A 10,706-nucleotide genomic window follows, 5' to 3' on the forward strand; every position below is an offset into this window, starting at 1 on the left:
CAATTTATGACACGCACTGATTTATGATACGCAAAAGTGTGTGCCCTAAAAATAATGTCAGCTCTCTAGAAATTTAAAGGATATAGGACACGCATTTTTGAGTGCCCTAAAATTAATGTAAAAAAACAACAACATGGAGGGTGCCTATGAAAAAAAGAGCGTGTCGTATAAACATGTCGCTTTATAAATTTATTTGGAAGCGCGCGTTCTTTATTCGGGGGAGGAAATCCCAAAAGTTAAAAACCCCGCTTTTTCTCCTTATTTCCACTAGACGAAAATCTATTCTCCTTACAAGCCCTAGGTCCGATTGAACGAGAAGCAGGTCCAATTCTTCACTTTCGGTTTAACAATGGTATGTTATGCTTACACCGTTCTCCTCGTACGCCGCCCTAAGCCTGCCGATGAGCGCATTGAGCCTCCCCCAAGCTTGTTTCAGTGGACAAGCACACGACGTGGGTGGGTTTGGGTAGCCAAAGTAAGGACATCCTGTCACGTGAACCTTCGTCTTCCCGAACTAGTCGAGGTACTTTAGGAACTCGATCACGTGGGCACCGCTTCACCTCACTAGCGTCAACGGTGGTTTGTGGTTCTTTAATTACTGCAAGAACGTGTTCCAGTCACGGCGCTTCTGCTACTTGTATTTGCTGGATGATTGTGTTGCTGTGGCTTGTGACCTTGATCTTCCGATAGGTGACTAAAGCGCACCACCTTCCACTGGACGAAAATCTCTTCTCCTCTAGGTTCGATTGAATGAGAAGCAGGTCCGATTCTTCTCTTTCGGTTTAACAAAGGTATGATGTGCTTATAATCGTTCATCTACATTCTCTCCATCCACACTCGCTACCTTTTCCTCTGTTTCTTCCTCTAACACCGTTGATTTAGGGCAAAATCTCCGCCATCTTCAGTAATATGGATTTGTAATCTCTGATTTTGGAAGGGAGAGAGAGTAGGGTTTCTGGAATTTTATCATGATACGAACTTCTAAATGATGTTATTGCATATCAATGTAATATCCAAGTTACTTGCCTAATCTTAGGTTTTTGGCACAAGTAGGCTTTGAATCAGTCAATTTCTCGTTATTTTCTACATTGTCCTTGATATTTATTTATTTATTTAATTATTAATTTGTTAGATCTGGATCTTGGACTGCTGGTGATGGATCATAGAAACATTATTTGACGAGCCTTACAGAACTTGATTTTGGCATTGGGTTCTTTTTTCAGGCACTGTAGGATCCCTACTTTTAAGGGTTGGCGAATGTGGAGAGAGAACCTTCAACCCATGCCATATCAAAGATGGAGTTTGAGTTTGAGAGGAGGAAATTGGGAAAAGATGATGTTAGAGAGCTCATCTATCGAGAGGTTTGGTTTGGCTTGGAAAAAAAACCAACTTACTATTATTTATTTTACCATCTTTTCTTTATTTTTTTTATTACATGTCTCTGCTAAAGCCAGTCTCTGCTACTGGTATTGTTACAATTCTTAGATGTGACTATTAGGAACAACTTCTTTTTGACTGTTCTGCTGGAAAATCAGCTCAGATGGACGAAGCAGACAACATTAAAAGAAGAAAAGATGGGAATTTGATCTGGAGACCTATAAATTGGATTAGAATGCTGAGCGATGAATTAAGCTGGAGATTTGTTCTAGCTGTCATGATTGTGTACGGAATCAATCAGGGCACGAGCATTGGTCTGTATCGGGTGAGCATACAATACTAAATGAAAGATGTGTAGAAGTTACAACCTTCCGAAGCACAGTTTTACTATGGGATCATTCAAATCCCATGGATTATTAAACCTCTTTGGGGTCTTATGACTGATATTGTTCCCATTTTCAGATTAAGAAGACGCCCTTGCTTCATATTTGCTGGTATGTTCCACCACTTTTCAAGTGCAAAATCAAACGAACTTGTGTAGAAATTTAACATTTTTACCAAGTTTTTGTATCAATTTGATGGATGGTTATGTATATTCACAGGTTTAATCGGTTCCCTGGCCAATGGCGGATCCAGGAATTTTTTATGTTGGGGGCACTTGGGACCATTTATATGATAAGGTCGAGCTAAATGGTCAAAATATCTAGTCCGGTCTTGTGGTTTTTCGGTTTTTTTACCCTTTATTTGGCTCGGATTATGGTTTTTAAGGTTAGCTTTCGTTATATATTGCTAAGTACTTAAAATTACATAAATAATTATTTTATGGAAATACATTTTAAACGAGTTTAAAAGTGATAAATATAACCACAAATGAAAACAACTAAACGAGTTTAAAAGTGGGAACTTATTCATAAGTTAGTGGAAAAGTTAAAATAAGCAAAAAAAAAAAAACAAAAAGATTTATGAAAGTAAATTCAGGCCAAAAAAGAAAAAGAAATGAATGTTAGCTGCCACTTAGCGATCCCACATCGAGTGGGTGAAGAAATATTGAAGGATATGAGTTATTATATAAAGGGGAAGCTGCCAAGTGGCAATTCAGTTACCTTTTAGTTTTAATTCATTTTAACAATTTGGGCTGCTTATTGGGGGCATGTGCCCCTATATCTTAAAGAGTGCGTCCGCCCCTGTCCATGGCCATACTAGTACCCGCTTTTAGCACAAACCTGTCACATGTATGGGCAATATTGTCTTTTATGACAGCAACCGCAGGGGTTGCTATAGCAGATGTGACTATAGATGCCTCTGTGACAGAGAACAGCATAAGCCATCCTTCTCTTGCTGGCGACATGCAGAGTTTGTGTGGTATTAGTTCCTCTATTGGCCAGCTTGTTGGGTTTTCTATGAGCAGTGTTCTTGTTCATTACTGGTATTTTTCTAATTTTCTGTTCCTCTAATCTTTTAAATGATTGAATGTTCTTCCATTATTCTGCTAAGGGTCCAACTGAAACAGATCTTTAAGAATTCATTCCAAATACATGGCTACACGTAATTAAACTTTATTTGATTTTAATAGAGACTAAATTATTACACTTAAAAACTTTAAGATTTCACTTTTGAAACCATAAAACACATAAAAAAGAAAATTATAATCAACTTACCACAACTTTATTAACATCGACATATTTTTGTTCAGTGTTATGTAGTTGATTTATAATTAAAGTGTTGAAGATAATAAAATATAACGATTTAGAATGTTGAAAAACATTTGAATATATTGCAGGTTCTGGAGCTGCAATTTATTTAATTGAATATGGGAAAGAGGTCCCTGCTGTGAAGCTTTCCAGGTTAATCCATCTGAATTTTGACAAATAGTTGAAATAAGAATGCATATTTTTTAAAAAAAAATATTTTTTCCTCATTATAGCATATTGGCATAGTACTTTAAAGCATTTGTAATTAGGGCATTGTTCTCAAAGATATACATTGGACTTTTCAAAGCATAATCAAAGAGTTAGAAGTCTGGATGTTTGTGTATATGTTGTTTTCTGATTAGAAAGGATTGATTCAGAGATGACTGAATGCATTTGTAATTAGGGTTTAGGGCATTGTTCTCAAAGATATACACTGGATTTTTCAAAGTACAATCAAAGATTTGTATGATGTTTGTTTTTCATTAGAAAGGATTGATTCAGTGATGACTAAATGCATTAAGAAGCAACATGCTTTTTGACTTACCTGTGTATTTGTTTCTTTCAGTTACAACCGCTTTCATTTTTGGGACAAAAATAGCATGTTACTTTCATTTTTAAAAACAAAGATAACATGCTACTTTTGTTGCTATGACAAAAACAGCATACACACAAATTTAATCACCATTGGCTGCACACGCACATAGCAACAACATCTGAACAGGGGACATTAATTAGGGCTTGTTTTGAAAAACAACAAACACACAAATTTATGTTCTTTGGTTCTTTAAATGTATTTCATTCCATTTACTTGTACTAATTTCCAACTTTTTGATCATATTCAGTCTTATGGTTTCCAAAGAGGGACATTCTCATCAATTGTATATTCCTTGTCATGTGGGCCATGTATGGGGCTTTCTGAAATTCTTGTAGCTACAAGCTTTGTTCATGCTACTATCATTGTTATGACAAAAATAGCTCTACGCTAACCAATTTTCACTGCTATTATGGGTTTAATGTGACCTAATAAGAAAAAAAGAGTTAAAAGTTCGATGCTATGATAGATTTTTATTAACACTTCTGAGTCTTATGTTCCAAGTTTTATCTGAAAAAGCTTACAATTCACTCTTCATTTACATATTTTTTTTGTCTACTGGTGTTCTTATTTTCACCTTGCGAAAGTAATTTTAGCATTTGTGTGGTTTTATGCAATTTTCATATGTACGTTGAGATTTTATCTATATTTAACTTTAACCTTCTTTTTGCTTAGAATATAATCATGTTTGGTTCTCCTCTTCCATTAATTATAGGGTCTGTTGTGCAAAAGCAAGAACCAGTAAAATTATAACTTACCACAACTTTATTAACATCAACATATTTTTGTTCAGTGTTATGTAGATTATAATATATAATGATTTAGAATGTTGTGAACATTTGAATATATTGCAGGTTCTGGAACTGCAGTTTATTTAATTGAATATGGGAAAGAGGTCTCTTCTGTGAAGCTTTCCAGGTTAATCCTTCCGAATTTTATCAAATAATTGATAAAATTTGTTTCTCCATGATCCTATTCCTTAAGAATCACAAATGTTGCTTAAATTGTTTTTACTTACCTGATGGATTTATAGTCGAGAACTTATGATGTATAGTTTAGGAATGAAGTGTCTTTATATATATATATATATATATATATATATATATATATATATATATATATATATATATATATATATATATATGCTTTTCATCAACATAATTGCTTCTTCTTTGTATGGCTAGATCTCCTCTGTTGACCATGGAGTAAGCAAGCTGTCTCTTCTGTCAAAGGTTAGAATCTCGAATTACACTCAAGACTTGTGATTAGTTGTATATGTTGGACAGTAGATTATTTGACATTTTTTGCAACAGGTGTTAGCAGTGACTGTGAGATATATTCAAAAGGATGCAGAGAAGAAGAAAACATCATTCAACTCCAGACCGTATTTCAAGTTATTCATTGATTGGATGCTTGACCTTAGTACCCTTGATCCGGTTTTTGAAGGTGCAAACTTTCAGGTGTGTATTCACTTTTCTCTTTTCACTATCATATCATCTTGTATTGTATTGCATGTTAAGTTACCGATTTGCCCTGTGCAGGTTCTGACAGCTCTAGCAACCTCCTTCCATGCTTTGCTGCCTCTCAAAGTTCCTACATTCAGGTTATTCTCTTAGAAAGGAAATTGTCAAATGAGAATTTAGTCATGGGTTTCTTTAAATGTTGTACATGTTTTGTTTTCTATAATAAATATTATGCAATATTAGCAATGTATTACATTTACTTACTATTGGAATGATTATTTGTATTTGACATATTAATGCAATGAATTATCTTTATTGTTTATGGTATTTTATTTTGTATTATGAGATTTTTAATGTGTTATTTAATTTGAAAATTAGTAAATCTATCAAAAATATACAATTTCAAAAACATTTAAAATTATGACACGCAAAAATGCGTGTCGTCTTCCTTTATGACAGGGGCTTCCTTGATACACTGCGTGTCATAAACACGCGCGTTGTAAGGTTACGACACGTAAATGTGTGTCGTCTTCCTTTATGACAGGGCCTTCCTTGATACGCACTGCGTGTCATAACTGCGCGTCGTAAATGCGTGTCATAAATGTGCGTCGTAAATGCGCGTCGTAAATAGACGACGCACAAAAGCGCGTCGTCTCTCGTTATGACAGGGCCTTCCTTGACACGCATTTGCGCGTCGTCTGAGCGTTTTACGACACACATTGCGCGTCGTAAAAGGCTGTTTTTCTAGTAGTAATCCTCCATTCTACAAGATATCGTGTGGAAAAAGACATGGAATAGAGTCATACTCAATGTCCAACAATTTGTTTCCCGATTTCTGATTTGTTTGACAACGAACTTAATTGAACACGTCAATTCAGTCCTGACCGGGCCCGACACATAAGTCAACACAAAATCATTGAGGGGCCCAAGATATCGCTTTTATCCCTTAAGGTAAAGGGAACAAATAAACTTTGACTTATATGCTTGTACTATTACTCATCAAATCATACACAACAATACGTTTTATAACATCAAGTTATTGACGCGTTTACGCATTATCAATGTACAACCAACTCGTAAACAACAAATCATATATCTCGCTATAAAGATTATACGGTATTATCGTCTCACAATCACTCGTGATAAATTCCATGCAGTGATTCATGTGAGCGTGGGTTTAATCCAATACTCAAATCCTATTTCAGGAGTACTCATGAACGTTGCAACAAACCTTTTTTATATCCAAGCACTTAGACAATCTACAAGCCAATTCATGACAGTCTATCCTCATAACTTACTTCCAAAGTATGATCGACTGTGGATAATTTGAACAATCTAATTATTCAGGAAGTAAAACATGCAAAAGTGAAACACAAAATAAACAATTGACAAAAGATAGTAAAATTTACTCATAAATAAATCTTCCAGTACTTAATCATCAAATGTCAATTACATTTAAATTGTTACAAGTTTCTAACTATCTATCTAATCACTAAAACTAATATCACCCTTCAGACCAATGCTCCTCGCATGTTGAACGTGCTTAACCCTACTCAGACCCTTTGTGAGGGGATTTGCTAGATTCTCTTCTGACAATACCCTCTTGACCACGAGGAGTCCTTCTTCTAACCGATGTATGATAAAGTGGTATTTTCTGTCGATGTGTCTAGATATACCATGATCCATTGGTTCCTAAGTTAAGGCAACCGCTCCTGCGTTATCATAGAAAATCTCCATGGGTTCCTTTATGGTTGGTATAACTCCAATGTCTCCAATGAAGTTCTTTAACTATATAGCCTCCATTAACGCTTTGCTCGCTGCTATATACTCAGATTCGCACGTTGAATCAGCCACGGTCTCTTGCTTGGAACTTTTCTAAGTCACTGCTCCTCCATTCAGGATAAATACCCAACCCGACTGAGAGCGAAAATTATCTCTTTCGGTCTGAAAGATGGCGTCACTATACCCTGACACTCTCAAGTCATCACTTCCACCAAGTACAAGGATCCAGTCCTTCGTCCTGCGCAGATACTTAAGAATATTCTTAACTGCTATCTAGTGAGCCCTACCAGGGTTCCCTTGATATCGACTTACCATGCTCAAAGCAAAAGCCACATCAGGGTGAATACATGTCATAGCATAAATGATCGAGCCAACTATACTCCCACTAGCTTTGACATATATGCAGGACTCATCCTCACTTCTAGAGAAACCAAACTCTTTGACTTTCTCATCGAAACAAAGATTCCATCTGCAAGAAGCTTGCTTCAATCCATAAATGGATTTCTCAAGCTTACACACTCTATTAGGGTACTTAGCATCTACAAAACCCTTTGGCTGACACATGTAAACATCTTCAGCCAGCTTCCCATTAAGGAAAGCAGTTTTCACATCCATCTGCCATATTTCATAATAATGAAACGCAACTACGGCCATCATAACCCTGATAGACTTGATCTTAGCCACTGGTGAGAAGGTCTCATCATAGTCAACCCCCGACCTTTGAGTAAAGCCCTTCACAACCAGTCGTGCCTTGAATGTGTGTACTTTCCCATCCATGTCAGTCTTCTTCTTGAAGATCCGTTTGCACCCGACTGTCTTACGACTTGGTACGTTATCAACCAAGTTCCACACTTTATTATCATACATGGACTGAATCTCATTGTCCATTGCCTCTTTCCACTTTTTAGACTCTGGGCCCGTGATGGCTTCCTTGCAGTTATTAGGTTCATCCAAATTTATCATTGTACTATCACTGATAAACATATCACCTTCATCAGTTATATGAAAACCATACAATACAGGTGGAACGCTAACTCTACTAGAACATCTAAGAGGTAACGATTCGTTAACCGGTTCAGTAGGACTGTCTTCCTCAGGTTGAGCGCTAGTGTTAGAGGTTCCTTCACCACTTGAATCTTGAAGCTCTTCAAGATCAATTTGCCTCCCACTATCCTCTTGGCATATGAGTTCTCTTTCGCGAAAGACTCCCCTTCGAGCTACAAAGACCATGTTCTCACTAGGTCTGTAGAATAAGTATCCAAAGGATTTATGTGGGTAGCCGATGAAAATACATCGCTCACTTCAAGGTTCAAGCTTATCGTGAGTCTCTCGTCTTGCAAAAGCTTCACAACCCCAACCCTTGATATGTGCCAATGAGGGAACCTTCCTTGTCCACATCTCGTCAGGTGTTTTGGCAACCTTCTTAGTTGGGACTAGAATAAGGATATGGCAACCGCCCATATCCTTATTCCTCATGGACTAGAATAAGGATATAAGCAGTAGTCTTAAAGGCATACTCCCAGAATGAGATTCGTAGCGAAGCTCGACTCGGCATGGAATGAACCATATCCAACAAGGTTCGATTACGCCTCTCAGCCACACTATTAAGTTGTGGTGTCCTAGGTGGCGTCAATTGTGAAACACTTCCACACTCCTTAAGTTAGTCGTGGAACTCGATACTAAGATACTCACCACCTCTATCATATCTGAGCATCTTTATCTTCCTGCCCAATTGATTCTCAACTTCTTGCTTAAACTCTTTGAACTTTTCAAACGTTTCTGATTCTTGTTTGATTAAGTAGATATATCCATATCTTCTATAATCATCAATATAAGTCACATAGAAGCGGTTCACATCCCTTGTAGTGGATCTGAAGGGCCCACACACATCTGTGTGTATGAGATCTAACAATCCCTCACCTTTTTCACAAGAACCAGTGAAAGGTGATTTAGTCATCTTTCCAAGCAAACAAGACTCGCACGTGTCATCTGACCTGAGGTGAAATGACTCCAACACTCCATCCTTTTGGAGTTGGGCTATGCGCTTCTTGGTTACATGTCCAATACGACAATGCCACAAGCATGGCTTGTCTAAACCATTAGACGAATCAATATGCAACACATTATTTCGTAAGTTATCTACAACCATCACAGTTTCATATACACCATTACAAGGCAATGCTTCAAAATAAAATTAACCATTATAATAAGCATTAATAGAACCAACTTCATTATTAAATAAAAATAAAAATCCTTGTCTGTACAAACCATGAAAAGAAATAATATTCATCGTCATTTCTGACAAGTAGCAACAATCATTCAAGTCTAATCCTAACCCACTACTTAGCACTAAAGAGTAGACCCCGATCTTGGTGACAGGCGACGATTTCTTATTCCTCATTATCAGGTTCATCTTCCCATGCTCCACATCCCTACTTCTTTTTAGCCCCTGCAAGTCAGAACAAATGTGAAAATCACATCCTGTATCAAGGACCCAAGAACTAGCATGTGACGAGTTTTTAGACAAAATAGTATAAATACATGCGAAGGTGAGCTTTATATTCCCATCCTTGAGGTCCAACAAGTATTTTGGACAGCTTCATTTCCAATGCCCCTTTTCATGACAGTAGAAGCACGTTGCTTCTTTTGGGTCAGAAGAGGGAGGGGAAGAACCAACTTTGCCTTTGGATCCACTTGAAGAAGAAGATCCATCATGGGACTTTCCATTATGCAGGAGATTTCCTCTTTTTCCCCTTCCCATGTCCAATAGCCAGGACTGGGGCAGCAGCAGTAAGAGTGGACTCAACACTTTTGCCTTTCAACCCACTTTCAGTAGTTCTTAACAAACCTTGAAGTTTGCTCAAAGTGACCTCCTCCTTGCTCAGATGATAAGTCATCTTGAACTTATCATAGGAAGGGGGTAAAGAGTGTAGGACTGTATCAATAGCCAGCTCTTCATCAAAGTTGACATTCAACTTGAGCAAATGATCCACATACCTTTGCATTCTTTGCAAGTAGGTCATGATGGACTCTCCATCCCTCATCTTGGCTGTTATGAGTGAGGTGAAAATCTCTTACCTTTCTTGACGCGCTCTTTGATGGTACTTTTCCATAAAGTCCTGGCACATCTCGTAAGGCCAGTAGTCCTCATAGAACTGTTGTAGCTCAGGAGTCATAGTGGCCACCATAATACATGACACCTTTATTGCGTCCTTTTCATGAGCCCTATACTCAACCAATTCTTTAGGAGTAGCTTTGGATTCATCTATCTCTTTGAGTTCTTTGTCGAGGACGTATTCTTTCTCCTCGTATCGCAAGGCCATTCGAATGCTGCGAATCCAATCATTAAAATTGGATCCATCAAAGGTGACCCAAGCACAAATGTTCAAAAGAGAAAAGGAGCTTGAGGAGTTGTTAGAGTTCGATCCAGAAGCGTTGTTTGAGCCAGATATCTAAAAAAGAAGAACAAGTTGTGATTAGATAGGAAATCCTCAATATATCACCCAAATGAAATATTAAGGCTAGGACCCAGCACAATAATTCACAATTCAGAAAAGGGATGCCGTAATCGAATTGTAAATTATTTGAAGGTAGGTAAATGACGATTTACCAATTTCACCACAAAAACGAAATTTAAAAATGAATTAAGTTTTAAATGAAATTCCTAGATCTTTTGAGATGCATTGAACTTTTCAATGACATGTTTAATCTCGATTATGCCCTTCAAGTTTGTGACTGGGATACCGAGGATCACAAACAAGCTGTGAACAACCATGAAAATGAGCTTGGCACTCTCGATGT

The 10,706-nt window shown here is 37.3% G+C and overlaps 1 long non-coding RNA gene across 1 annotated transcript; it reads left to right on the forward strand.

Moving 5' to 3' along the window:
- Nucleotides 1-1,627: 1,627 nt before the first annotated feature.
- LOC145129771 (uncharacterized) lies at nucleotides 1,628-2,074 on the forward strand. Its single transcript, XR_013717656.1, has 3 exons — nucleotides 1,628-1,702; nucleotides 1,840-1,871; nucleotides 1,980-2,074. It is a non-coding gene; the product is annotated as an uncharacterized LOC145129771 (long non-coding RNA).
- Nucleotides 2,075-10,706: the final 8,632 nt, after the last annotated feature.

This window comes from Lactuca virosa, chromosome 8 (assembly GCF_052849685.1).
Source record: "Lactuca virosa cultivar CGN04683 chromosome 8, Lactuca_virosa_CGN04683_v6, whole genome shotgun sequence".
Taxonomy (NCBI): Eukaryota; Viridiplantae; Streptophyta; class Magnoliopsida; order Asterales; family Asteraceae; genus Lactuca; species Lactuca virosa.